This window comes from Leopardus geoffroyi, chromosome B3, assembly GCF_018350155.1.
Source record: "Leopardus geoffroyi isolate Oge1 chromosome B3, O.geoffroyi_Oge1_pat1.0, whole genome shotgun sequence".
NCBI classification, from domain to species: Eukaryota; Metazoa; Chordata; class Mammalia; order Carnivora; family Felidae; genus Leopardus; species Leopardus geoffroyi.
This window is the reverse complement of record NC_059337.1, coordinates 25865807-25880543: the sequence shown is the minus strand read 5'-3', so window position 1 is coordinate 25880543 and position 14737 is coordinate 25865807. Positions and strand designations below refer to the sequence as shown.

At 41.0% G+C, this 14737-nt stretch overlaps 1 protein-coding gene across 3 annotated transcripts in view; it reads left to right on the top strand.

Annotated features, from left to right (window-relative positions):
* GABRB3 (gamma-aminobutyric acid type A receptor subunit beta3) overlaps positions 1 to 14737 on the top strand; it is a 469312-nt gene that overhangs the window by 374172 nt on the left and 80403 nt on the right. The gene's annotated exons all lie outside the window — the stretch shown is intronic.

Here is a 14737-nt window from a genome sequence, read left to right as displayed (position 1 = left end):
AACATTACTCACAAAATCAGGAAAATGTACAATTAACTTGATAGTTGATGTTCTAAACAGCGCCTTGGTGAATAGAGACATTTTGCTACTTTAAATCACCATCTGGATGCTATGTAAAAGTTTGTTTTCAATGGCTAGAGCTCTCTTGGCTGGTCCACAGCGCTGCTTGATGACTCTTTGGAACTCATTTGCATATGAATAGTGTCAGATACTATGTTGAAGTTTACCAGGACCACAACTGCCAGCTGAGGGAGTGTGCTTGCTTTCTTACAACAATGCTCTGTTTTTCAATAATTGAATAGTTCTTGCTTATTTACCAACTTCCAAAGCAAAATATGGGCATTTTAACAATCAAAATCATCCTTTGCCGACTCCTGTTGGCACCATATATTTCACCTTCTCTTCATGAATCCTAAATCTTCCCTGTGTATTCATGATTTGCAGGCGTAAGTACTGAAAAGGAATAATTAGAAACATCTGTTTACATTTACCAAAAGCAGATATTAGAAGAATTAAAATAAGCACAACCAGCACGCAATGGCTTAAAGAAATTGATTATACGAGAATGTCTGAATATTACGAGAATGCTGGATTTCTGTGTAAATACACTATATGAATACACCACAGTATGAATACACTGTATGATATAAAAAGACCCTTTATGAAATGATATAAACAGCAAGCAAAGTTAACATGTACTAAGTATTCTGAAATATTCATTTCTTTTCTTCATTTACTGAACAGCTCATCAGTGTGATGTTGAAGGTAACAATGTCTATTGGGTTGATGGCCACAGTTATTTATAGCATCAGAACCTGGAAGAAGGCAGGACATCCATGCTCTGAGACAGTTCTTGGACACCTGTGCTGAAGCACCACCAGAAAGCTGTGATCCTAGAGCCCTGACCCATGTCTTCATATTGTCATGTTAGCTACTGACAGAGAGTTGGTGGTTTTTGTTGAGACTGCTGGAAGCAGTTTGCAGCAGGATGTATTGGCATCCACTAGAATCTCAGAAGCAAGTGGGAAGATTGTGTTCTTGCAACTCACCCAGCACAGACTCAACTCTCCATGGCAGCACAGGGTGGGAGCCGTCCATATGCCTGCATTTCAGTACACATGTGCATGCGTTCTAAATTTAGACTGTTGATGTTAGGAAACAGAGTTTACTGATTTTAATGAAGTGAAAGGATTCTGTGTAATTATAAGTCAAAATAGTGATCAGAATATGAACTCATGGTGTAAAGACTAATTACATACAAAAATAAGAATCACAAATGGAACTTTTAAAATTACCAGTGCTGGGCCTTGACTCCTACAATTCTGATCCAAGGCAGTTAGGTTGAGCCCTGCAATTAGACTAAGAATAAGGAAAGAGAAAGAGTAAAGATGACAAGTTACTACCGATAAAGCTGTCAAAAGAGTCGTCGGATAAGGAATCAGTGCTCAAAGGAAATCAGTGCTCAATCTGCTGGTTTGCAGATAAAAATAGGGAGCCATTAGCTAAAGATTTTGTTAAATGTCTTAGGGATGGATGAGGTCACCACAGAAGACAGGAAGAAGGAAGGAAGGAACAGGGACAAATCTGAGGCAGTTGAACATTGAGATATACATGGCCCTGGGAAGTACAGGAGCCATGAGCTGAACAGCCAATTGCAGCCATTCTATAAGCTCCCCAAGTATTGAGTCAGAAGAGGACAAAAGATGTGCCCTTTGGAGGTCATTGGGCATCCTTGCTGGGATCAGGCTGGAGATTGGAAGCAAGCCTCAAGAGGATTGATGATGGGATGGGGGCTCTGTGGTCAGCAATTTGGCTGACTTGAAATTCTAAAGAAATCTCAGTATAAAACCATTAGAAATGGTGAACATGGGGCACCTGGGTGGCTCAATCGGTTAAGTGTCTGACTCTTGGTTTTTTGCTCAGGTCATGGTCTCGTAGTTTGTGGGTTGGAGCTCTGCCTCGTGCTCTGTGCTGGCATCGCAGAGCCTGCTTGGGATTCTCTCTTTCCCACCCCCCACCCCCTTCTCATGCTCTCTCTCTCTCTCTCTCTCAAAATAAATAAACTTAGGGGTGCCTGGTGGCTCAGCAGGTTAAGTGTCCGACTTTGGCTCAGGTCATGATCTCACAGTTCATTACTTCAATCCCCACGTCAGGCTCTGTGCTGATAGGTCGGAGCCTGGAGCCAGTTTCAAATTCTGTGTCTCCCTCTTTCTCTCTGCCCCTCCCCCACTCATGCTCTGTCTCTCTCTCTCTCTCTCTCTCTCTCAAGAATAAATATGAAAAAAAATTAAAAAATAAAAGTAAATAAACTTAAAAAATTTAGAAAACAAAATCATATTTAAAAAATAAATAAAATCATGTTAAAAAAATAAATGGTGAGGGGCGCCTGGGTGGCGCAGTCGGTTGAGCGTCCGACTTCAGCCAGGTCACGATCTCGCGGTCCGGGAGTTCGAGCCCCGCGTCAGGCTCTGGGCTGATGGCTCAGAGCCTGGGGCCTGTTTCCGATTCTGTGTCTCCCTCTCTCTCTGCCCCTCCCCCGTTCATGCTCTGTCTCTCTCTGTCCCAAAGGTAAATGAACGTTGAAAAAAAAAAAATTTATAAAAAAAAAAATAAAAAAAAAAAAATAAATGGTGAACAAATCAAAATAAACATAATTGGAAGGTATCACTGTATCACTTAATTAAAAGGAAAATAAGAGAAAATACCAGGAGCCACAAAAATAGCCAGATTTGGAAAGAAAGCTGAGGAAGAAAGTGTTGGAAACTGTTCTTGGAGCCCTGGAAGCCCTGGAGTCATTTTTTGTCTGTGACCGGTTGGGTCGGTGTTAATGACCAGGCAGCAGAGGGTTAAAATTGAGTCTTCATAGAGCTGGCACACTCAAGGGCCACACGCTCATTGAAAGAATATCGTAAGAAAAATTTCCCCAAAGGGAATTCCATCAAAGGGAGATAATAAAGAAATGTGTCTGTCTCATCTGGGCTTTGTAGAATTTGTATCACATGGCTATACTAGTCTGGATTTAGGGTTTGACTTTAAACTGCCAAGAAATTTTCACTGGAAGTGATCCAAGGTTATCAACCAATGTGGAATGCCAGGTGAAAGCACATCCACAACTTTTATGAAGGGACATGTTGGCAATCCAGGTCACATAGAAGTTCTGCTCACTTGTTCAGCAAATGTTTATGAAGCCTCTATCATATGCCAAGCACTGTCCTGGCACTGTGCTGGGAATACACCAGTGAGCAAAACCAACAAAGTTTCTGTACTCATGCAGCTTAAATTCTAGCAAGGAAGAAAGAAAATAAACATAATACAAAATAAATAGATCACTAGAATATGAGCAGGGTTAATAGGATGGAAGATTGCAGGGGATGAAGGTTGCCATTATTAGGAACAGCTTATTCAAAAGGTGAATTTGAGTAAAACTAAGGTGAGGAAGTCAGACTAGGTGAGGAAGGTTATTTGGAGAAACAGAGTTCCAGGCAGAAGACATAGTTAATATAAAAGGACTAAGATAGGAGAATGTCTGTATTGTTTGAGGAACAACAAAGTGGGTATTGTTGCTGAAATGAAGTTAGCATAGGAGAAGAGGCCAGAGCATGTCCATCTGGGCTTTATTTTCAGTGGACTAAGGTGCCATTGTATATTTCTAAACACAGGAGCAAATGATCTGACATAAATTGTTAAAATTCATTCTGGATGCTGTGTTGGGAAGAAGACCATGGGAGAATAGAGGCTTAAGAAACCAGTTAGAAGGCTTTGATAGTGTGGAGGGGAGAAAGATGGTTTTGACCAGGCTGGTAGCGATAGCAGTGATAAGTGGCTGAACCATAGTCCCCTTTTAATGTGGAGTCACAGATAGATTGATGTAGAATGTGAGGGAAGAGATGAACAGAAAATGAATGGAGATTCTGATTTGAGTAACTGCAAGGATGGAATACCTTCAAGTGAATTGGGAAGACTATAAGTGGTTCTGTTCTTAGGGTAAAATTAGCAGTTCAATCTGGATGTGTAGATTTTGATTTATAAATCAGGCTGGAGGTAAAATTTGGGAATACTAAGCATACAGATGGAATGTAAAACCATGAAGTTAGCAGAGATCACTAAGGAAGTGAGTGCAGATAGAGAAAAAAAGTGATGGAGGTTTGGTTGATTGGGTAGATGGTGGTTCAGAATAAGGAGCCTTGGGGCACCCTGGCATTAAGAAGAAAAGAAAGAATTGGAGTAAGAGACAAAGAAGATGGGCCAGTTGAGCAGAAGGAAAAGCAAAAGACAGTGTGTCAAGGAAAGTGATTGGTCTGGGATTTCACCCACAGTTTCAGGGATGCTGGAAGAAGGTATGAATCTCATGGGTGAGACAAAGGATAGTTTACTACTCTTATCTAAGGCCAACTACATAATTTGTGGGATCCAGTGCAAAATGAGAGTAAAAAGCAGGAAAATGTCATTCCTCTCCTATCTGAAAGTTAGCACTTGTGTTTTTCCTTCCTTACGCACTGTGCTTGATTGAGTGTATGAAAATATACATCACAGTTTCTTTCTGGCTACCTATACCTTGATTATAATGTCCGAGAAGATAGGATTACTTTATGTAATTACATTCAGTAATGTTCATCCAAATATTTATGCTGAAATTAATAACAATTCAGAAAAAGAATGATTATCAAGCCAATATTTTCTTAGTTATAGAGTATAATATTTTTAATATTGTTGATTTATCTAATAACAGTAATCTAACAAGTTCTGGGTAGAAACCAGAAATAGACATGATCTCATAAATGAATGGGCTTGCTGTCTAAAAATAGCATATCTTCTTAGAATCTGAAAGTGCTTTAAAATATGTATCATCACTAATCTACATGATTTGTCTCTGAGGAGACGAAATCCATTGTTAAATCCTGATATAGAGGCCTATATATAAAAGCAAAGGGCATTGAACTCTCATAGCATAAGTATCTGTGAGGGGTTTTTCATTTAAAATGGGAATATTCTTCCTTTATTTTATGACAAATAAACACCTTTCTTTCTGTTGTAGCATATTTTTCCTTGTTTTCTGTCTTGAAGGGATTCAAACAGAAGTGATTTTAAGTGATACTCAGTTCAGCAAATCTAATAATATGAACTCTAGAAGCCATGCAACCCAAAAGATGACCATCACTATTTAAAGACATACAATCTTTAACCTCATAGTCATCTGCAGGCACTATGCTCAAACAAGGGAAGAGCACAGTCTTGATAAATGCCACAGAGTCAGAATATGGACAAATCACTCACAAGTCTCCAGATGTAACATTCTTCCAGTTGTTTGAATATTCCTCAAATATAGAGATGTTAAGAGTTCTTTGCACAAGCAATATGTCTGTTTCTCATATCCAATGCTTGGAGTATCTTTGGATGAGTGACATATTTAAGAGACATCACATCCCCTTTTGGGAGCCTATTAATTAAAGATAGTTGCTGGAAAATAAAGATATGTATCTGATTATATATACATATAATAATTGTATATATAATAACTTTATATAAATGTATATACACACATGTTGCAGACTATAATTTGTAAACAGTCTGGTGTCTTAGTGAGTATTATTCAGATAAATACTTTTTAGAAAAAAGGAGAATATGTAGTGACTTTCCAATTTATAAGCACATTCCAAAATTTCATTTATATGGCGTTTGTGCTGAGTTGGAACATCTGTTCCCATACAGAGTGTGAGACATCTGATCATATTATATATTCTTCTATTTAACCTCCTATGTATCTGAGATCTGTTGTTGGACTCAGTCTTCTCTAGACATGAGTAAGTGTTCTTCTGGAATGCAATATGAGAGTTCAGGAGCTTATTGCTAATCATGGGGACATCAGTGGAAACACTCCCAACCCTCTGTACTGTTGTTGCCAAACTCATGGGCCAGTTCTAGATATGGAAGGCATTTAGGAAATAGGATTAACATAACCCAGTAACTGAGTAAATGTTGGATGTAGGATGAGAAAGAAGGAAGAGATTGGTATACAGCCTCAGGTTTTGGTTTAGTTGAGAATGAGTGAGTGGGTACAGAATGGTGGTATGGAATGAGAATAGATTTGGGATAGAAAGATAAGGTAAGAAAGAAAGATGAGTTAATTTTGGAAATATTGAGCTTGGGTGCCTGTGGGGCATTTGGAAAGGTTCACAAGGCACCTGGATCCATCCATGCAAATCTCAGGAAAATACAATGGGTCAGAGAAACTGATGGAGAAACCTAGGAATGGGAAAGAACAGTGGAGATACTTCTTTCTTCTGGTGGCTTGGTGCCCAGTTTGGGAGAATAAATAACTTCCCCTAGGGGAAAAAAAAGTATATAGAGCCATCAATTTAAAATTAAAGGGGGCTATGGAGAGAACACTTAGTGAACATGTTTTGCATACAGATGGGTCAATTGACTATAAAATAGAGTTTTTCCCATTTTAAAATGGAAAGGGATGTTGAGAATTCTATATTAAAGTATTAGGCTGAGTCTTTTTTACCTGCACCTCTAAATAATAAAGCACATTTTCCTTTGCAGTTTGGCATGCACTTGCATGGAATAATGGGCTAAGGGTCCAACTGTTAAAAAGGATCATTTTTCATCATGTGCTGGGGAGGTTTCATTGAGGAATGACTAGCCCTGCTCTAGGATGAGGGAAGAGAATGTAGAATTTTCCAAATGCCTATTATGAGTCAAGCATTGTTAGCTCAATTAATTGCTAGAGCACTTTTGTAAAATGACCATTTTTAGTTTCTTTTTTCCACAAGAGATTTCTGAGACTCAGAGTGATTAGGTAACTTTCCCAGGTAAAGTACCAGGCAAAGAAGGTGACCCAGTGTGTCAGTGGCATCCTGCTCCACCACCTCCTGCAAATCACCCCCTGTCAGAGTCTCATTTAGCCTAGGCATCTCTCTTACATCTTCCTGGTTCTCATTGGCTTATGTTGAATTCTTGATTTCTTTGAATACTACCTTTTTTTTTTTTTTTGTCCTTTGAATGTAGGTCAGTATAATCATTTTCCTTTTCTAACTTAATAGATTCAAAAAAAATACCTATGATATCTATTCATATATGGAAAGAAAAACATATGTCTAGAGTAATTTATATCCTATGTAAGTTTATCAGATGGCTATAGAGGCTCAAGAACTTGTAACTATTTTCATCAGCCATTTTACATTTCATACAGAGATGACTGGTTAATCTTTGAATACATTTAACATTTAGATGGATGAATAAAAAATACAAACTATGAACCTTTGAGCAGGTATAACAATTATAAGAAGACCAGACCATTCTCATAGGCACACCAGCTTCCTTCCCTGCCATCCCCAGACTTAGTAGATATCCCTTAAATATACACTTCTTTTGCATTATTGTAAATTTCTTGACTCTTGATGGGTGCTCTTCACTATGCTAAGCCTTTAAGAGTGTGTGGCAGGCAGTCTTTCCAGACAGAGTAAGTGGGCTTAAGTGAAATGATTCACATACATTTGTCCAGCTAGCAGGAGGCTGACTTGAGACTTGGGCATGTTTGATTCCAAAGCTCCTTCTCTTAATCACTTCCATTTTCTTTGGTTCAATTTTATGTCTACCTCCTAAATTGTGAGCTACTTACAGTTACAAATTATGTCTTTCTTATCTCTGGGTCCCTAGCACTCTGCATGGTTCCTGGCTTGCAGAGATACTCAGTGAATGCTTAAAGGGGATCAGGAAGAAGAGAGGGTAGCAAAGAGATGAGGGTCATACTTTCTTAGGAAAGATCACATATGGATTCAACAAATGGGGACTGAAGTCTGTTGTCGGAGGAGAGAGGTATGTAATGTTGGATACTCATTTTTAGGTCATTAAAAAAATGGATTAGAATTTTCTAAATATATCTTGTTAATAGAAGTGCCAAGAGTCCCCCAACCTGATCTCAGAAGGAAGTTGCCACCACCTAGGTCTTATGTAAACTTTCAGAACAATTTCCCTTAACCTGAGAACAACTTACCTGTAAGGTTTTGTATCATAAACTTGCTGAACCAGATGCAAATGCAGGTGTCCTGTGGCTTTCACAGCTGCAGCTAGATATTTAAATGTAGTTTAGAGATTGCATTTCTTTCTCAGGGTTAGTAAATTTTGTCTTCATTTCCTGTGCTGAGGAAATCTTGTCAATTTCTTAATTGCAGAATAATGAGCAGTATTTCCACTTTTGAATATGTATTCTTGTTTTTAATGTGATAAATGTGGAGAGATTTCCTCAAGCAGAAAGAAATTTGCAATTTATTTGAGTTGCTTGAGTGCCCAAAAGATGGGCTGAGGTTTTATTTTGTTATTTTTGTTGTTGTTGCTGCTGCTGTTTGTATATTCTCAGGAGATTTTTCAAAGGATTGCCACCTATGTGTAAATGCTTGGCAGGTGAATTCTCATACTTAAGAATGCCTATTCCCTGCCCCCAGCCACTGGGGATTCTGGAGCTATGAGTGCCAGCAATCCTTTCCTAGCAGCCTCAGACTGCCTATCTCCTCCTGCCCGCTCCCCTCCCCATTGCTATCTCAGCCCACTGGCTCCAAACCATAGGACCCTGGGCTGGGCTGGTGTCTTACCCAGGAACTCTGGCTTCTGACTTTTGCATGAAGTGGATTTTTGTAATCTGGGGTAAAACCTGACAACTGTGTCATATTTTTTCGAGGACAGAAATTATACAAATTCTAAATGTGTTAAAAATTTGAAAACTCCACTTACTATTTTATTTGTTCTCACTTTGTGAGGCAATAGGAATGCACCTCAGTGGACTTTAGTATGCTGACTGAATTGATACACAAACACATGCACACATCCACACACAAACACACAGAGAAGAGAGAGGGACCATGACTTCATTAGATTATCAGAGGGCTTAATGATTCCCCCCACAAAAGACCCAAGGAATAAACAATCTCTTAATTGAATTATTTTGTTTGTAAGATTCTTTTAAAGAAAGACTGTTTTGAATACAATTCTTCAATATTTCTTCATGCTGATCTAAAGTTTGTTATAGGCCTTTTATAGGACACATAAAAATTCAAGACATAGAATCTTATCTAATGATTTTGATGAGCTACCATAGTTCAAACCAACTATAATTAAATAATTCACATTTATACATTATATCCCAGAGAATTCTGAGTCCTAGGGGACTAGAGAATTCTGGATGAGGAAACACCTGGGTTTTCTTCCTTATTGCTTGATGTCTCTCCACTGAATCCCATATCCCAGGGCTACAGTCCCCACTGGAATCTGTCACAGTATAAATCAGAGAGCTGGATGTTTTCCTTGTATGGACAACCATCTCAGATATAGATGAACCTGGAAGGTTAGAGACTTAGAAGGTCTCAGCAGGGGTCCTGGGTCCAGGTTCCCCCACCCCCCACCACACACATATCTCAGTCCATTTGTGACTAGATATGGGACACAACTGAGTCTCCACTAGTGAAGAAGTGGCTAAGCTAACCTGGGAGGCCAAGGACTGTTGCTCTACAAGGGCTTCCAGCTGACTTCCCTGGCAAGGATTTGGGGCTGGACTACTGAGGGAATAGAGAAGCAGAGGTGGTAGGAGGTGCTGGCAGCTGAAGGGGCTAAGGTCCAGGAAATCAGTGCCTTTCCTTACAGCCTCCCAACTAAACATTCCAGGGTTGTAACTGCATCTAAACCAGAAACCCAATGTTCTCAGAGTACCCAGGGCTGTTGAATGGCCTGCTAACACAATAGATGGTATTACTATCCATGCACACACACCCAATGTGTCCATAAATTACTTTATAGGAGGAATGTTTTATAAATGTTTTAAGGACTACAAATCTCAACCACCACCCAAAGCACAGTCTTCTAAAATAAAGTGATACCATATTATATCCAGAAGGAACTTTGTGAGCCTAGGTCTGAAGAATTTGGGACAGGGTTAGGAATGAAGGTTATCCCTCTCAATCCATGAAGGCCTCACAGATGAGGGGATTCTGTGTCTTCTCAACACAGGCCTCTGTCATGTGGCTCACTCCATTGGCAGCTATTTCCATAAATCTTGATCTCTCTTGGCCATCACCCCTCCTCTTTCTGCCAGCATGCTCTGTCTAAATGTGCTGATATGGCTGGTTGTGCCATAGCCAAGGATCAGTGCCAGGAAACAGACTGTCTTTTCCTACTGTGTGCTAATCTATTTAAGCCCACCCTCCCAGGGTGAGATTTCTGGAGGCTGTTCCCATTGCACTGCATGGTGAAGGAACTTACTTGATGGTCCCCTGTGTCCCACCCCTCCTGAATACCCACTACTCTCATGAGCCTGTTTCTCCTAGACTCCTGCTTCTCCCCATGTCCCACCCCTTTTTGCACCTTGTTCCTCTGCATTCCTTGCTGAGCCTGGCTGCTCCCTGCTGCCCTTTCTTCCCAGAAGTCCACTATTCCATTGAGTCTCTGTCCTCCAGACTCTTGATTTTCCTCACCCTGGGCCCACCTCTCACTCTGACCTGCTTTGACCCCCGTACCTTCTAATGCCAGCTTCTCCCCACAGTCCACTCCTCCCTAATCCCCACCCCTCCTCACACCCACTCCTCCCTAATGTCTTTCTACAGGAGATTTAGTTTCCCCTGCAAAGGGCAGAGATGGGAAAGGAAGAGACCATTACAATTTTCTCTCACCCTAGCAGAAGCTTTTGGTGTCTGAGATTTCTTGTCAGTGTGACTGGAGACGCCTCCCTGTGCTCAAGTGGATCATGTGGTCAGAGCAGGAAAGATGAAAGCCAAGGACACAGTGAGCTCTGCAGAGGCCCAGGACATTGGCATCCGCCACTGGTATCAGACTCACTAGTTCCTACTCCCCATGAACCTTGGAGCCCCTGAAAGCCCTGCACTTGAGAAATGCCATTTCAAGGCCTCTGCCCTGTTCTCTTTGATCTCCCTCAAACCCCACCCCCCAAGCTGCCCCACATTTGGTGGTGACCACTCCAGGAAGAAGGTGAGGAGGGCTTATGAAGACCCTGGGGACCTCTGAATGTGGAAAACATAAACTTGTCTGGGATTCCCTAAAGAAAAGAAACTTTCACAAGGCATTTGCCTACATAGCAGCTGTACTAAATATTTGCTATGATGGGGGCTTTAGTGGTGCCACAATTCTTACTCCTCTCAAAAGCTGAATTATCTTACATGACTTGATTCTCTAGTAACCAAGATATCTTTGCAGACTATCCTCCCACCAAGCTCATTTCAGTGTATTATGCAGAACTATTTAGCTTCTGTCCTTAGGAGCTTTGTTTTGAGGTTGAGAGTCACACCCTCCAGGGAGGGAGCCCCAAATTCAAATCCCACTTCCCCAAGTTACTCGTATTTATTGGGGCATGGGGGAAAGGAAGCAAATTACTTGAGCTTTCTAAAACATTTTTCTTCATTGATGGAGGATGATAGTGAGAATACTGATAATCCCTGTTTTACATTTAAATGACTCTAGCATAAGGCCTAGCACATACCAAGAGATCAGAGCATGTTAATTGCTGCTGACATTATCGTGCATGGTGCTCACCACTGCACAGAACAGGAGTCAGTACTGTGGCCCACTTAACACTAAAATCTCCCATTAACTGCCCCAACTACACAAGACAGCAAAGGGAGGATTGGACTTGTCTGCTGTCACCTTTCCTTTGTCTGCCAGTCTGTAGAGGAGAAAGAAGTGGGATACTGACTAGTGTCCCCACTGGTGTAATGATGCCATTGCTTTAGAAAGCACAGCTGATACAGCAGGTTTGAATTTAAATACTAGTTTTCTCCCTGTACGACATAAGCTCTCCCCAACTCTAATCCACTCAACTCACCTCAGCAAACACCCAAGACCAAAATTGAGATGTGCTGCTGCTTGTGTGGAGAACAGCACAAGACCCAGAGTCCAAGTTTGATGACAACTGAGTTCCCAGGGCAAAATGACACATTCCCTACAACCTCACAGCAACCCATATGAATGCAAGTTGGAAGGAAACTCGGAGAAGTGCTAGACTTCATGACTCAGGCGTAGGATGTGGGCTTAGAAACCAAAGAGAGAAGCAAGTGAAATGCTTCTATTTCAATAAGAATGTAATTTGGAGCATTACATTCAAATTGAAAATCCTTTAGCTGCTACTGCTGATTTCCAACTTATGCCACCAAAACTTTGCATGTTTTAGTTAAAGGTGCACCACCTACATTAACCATCGTTTCTGCTAATGCAGGGTATGTGATTGCACTCTTTGTGGGTCCATTCACATCAAGCCTAATATCTGTGAAATTTTAGCATTTCCTTAACCTGTACCCCCTTTCCACCTGTTCTCCCTATCACCCACCAGCAAGCACTCTCCATCCATTTGATCACACCTGATTTTCCTGATCCACAATTTTGTGTTTAAAATAGGTTGTATTATTATTTAGGTATGGCAGACACAACAGATCAGGAGGCAGCTGACATTGAAAAGATAGTTTGTTAATCACAGACCCCAAGAGAAGGGGACACACAATCCATTGCAGGGGATGTGAGGCACACAGGGAAGCACTAGGGTCAGTCACAGGAAAGAAGGGAAGCTGTGGGCAAGAGCCTTTATGGTGGTTTCCATGGGAAGGAATGGGCATGGGGGAGGCTGGATAAACAGGCTTAGGATTGGCTAGTTTCAGTAATTAAAGTGGGCCCTATGGTCTAGACTGTCTGTAGTTGCCTGGCACTTGGACATAGATGATGTATTGGCCTTGAGTGTGAAAGCCCAATACAGAAAGCACTTGGGATGTGAGCTCTGGCATTTGGGGTATAAGCTCTGGATTGGTTGGTTTGAATTTGGAGTTTAGAGCTTAATGGGTTGTTTGTTATGTATAGGAATTAGCTAGCCCTTGGAGGAGGGAGAGAAGTCCCTCCAAGGTCAACCAGGGTCCAGATGTTAAAACATAGGAAAACATAAAATAAAAGACAAGATTAATACACTTGGTTGCGTCAGTTGCTACTTGAAACCTTCAATGACTTTCATTGGCTATGGAGCTGACATTCAAGTTTTTCCACCTTCTTGGTCACTGCCACAGAATCCAGCCTTGCTGACCACTTTGTCCTTTTCCCCTCTTGAACTCTAAGTTCCAGCAAAACTGAACTCTTCAAGGATTCTCATCAATGCAATAAAAGCAGCACCCTCATATGATTTTTTTTCATGCTCCCTATCTAATATCTGGCTAACCAAGGTCTTTCTTTAATGCTACCTGCTCTGTGAGTATGGGAGGTGGGCTGGGGGACAGTTCACACAGGTAATGCCAGGCACAGAGCTCTGCCCATATAAGTGCCTGGGGGGGGGGACTCCTCTCTGTGTCTTCTCATCTACACAGATAGTATCTCTCCTTCAAGCTGCAAATGAAACCTCTATAAAGACTCCTCAGCCCATTTGAATTTTCTTGATTCCCCCTCCTCTGATTTTTTATGGCCCTTATAATTTAAAACTTATTCTATTTACAGTTATTTAGAATGCATTGGTTTTTGTCACCTCCTTGCCTGTGAGCACCTGGAGAAAAACATCCAGGTGTGTTCTTTGACATTTCAGAGGCTTCTATGTTCTAACACTCTTGAGGTCAGTGATAAATAGGCATTGTTAGATTAGCAAGCACTGAGAACTGCCCTGTGAGTCAGTAACATGAGTATTGCATAGGATGTCATAAGACGTGTGTCTAGGATAGATTCTTCAATTGATTTGGAATCCCCTCTCTCACTGTGCACAAAGCCAGGATGTTTTCAGACACCTGTAAGTGTGTGAATTCAGAAGTTCCTATATGTAACAGTGTTTTTTCCTTCCCTGGTTGGAGAGTTTAGATACTTATATAGTGGGGTTTTCAGTTTGGATTCTTATATAGTGGGGTTCAGGATGTCCCATGAATATTACCAAATTTTCAGACTTGATTGTTGTAGACTTGAATATTGATTGCCAAAAAGAATAAAAATTTAAAAATAGAATTTTCATGCTCAGCTTGATTTCTTTCTTTCTTACTACATTAATGACTTTGCAAAAGAAATCCCAAAACAAACAAACAAACAAACAAACAAACCAAAACAGTAGGATCATCTGCCTAGATATGTGCTTATTTTGTTGGCAAGCCTGTGAGGGTTATACCCTGGTCCATTTCTCTTCTCCTATATCCAGCGTTAGCTACAGGCTCCCATTTTTCCCAGACGAATGTATCATCATCTCAAGGTGATGATATGGCCTAGTTAGTATAGAAATGGTGTTCTGGAAGAAAAAGAGAATAAGGCATAGAGACCTCCCACAGGTCATTGGGTCGCCAAAGTATGTTTACAGAGTTTGTATTTACAGCTTTCTCAGAGGGTAGGAGAGGAAAGAGGCTTATGTTGCAGAGAGAATTTGTAAATAGAGGTCCTCTGCCATAGGTGGTGAAGACACATGTGTGTCTGGTGGGAGATGGAGGACATAGGAGAGGGCTCAGGGTCCTGCCAGCAACCTGATATTATGATGACTTTTTTAAACTTTTTTTTTCAACGTTTATTTATTTTTGGGACAGAGAGAGACAGAGCATGAACGGGGGAGGGGCAGAGAGAGAGGGAGACACAGAATCGGAAACAGGCTCCAGGCTCTGAGCCATCAGTCCAGAGCCTGACGCGGGGCTCGAACTCACGGACTGCGAGATCGTGACCTGACTAAAGTCGGATGCTTAACCGACTGCGCCACCCAGGCGCCCCTATGATGACTTTTTAAAAATTATTTTTTGTCCCT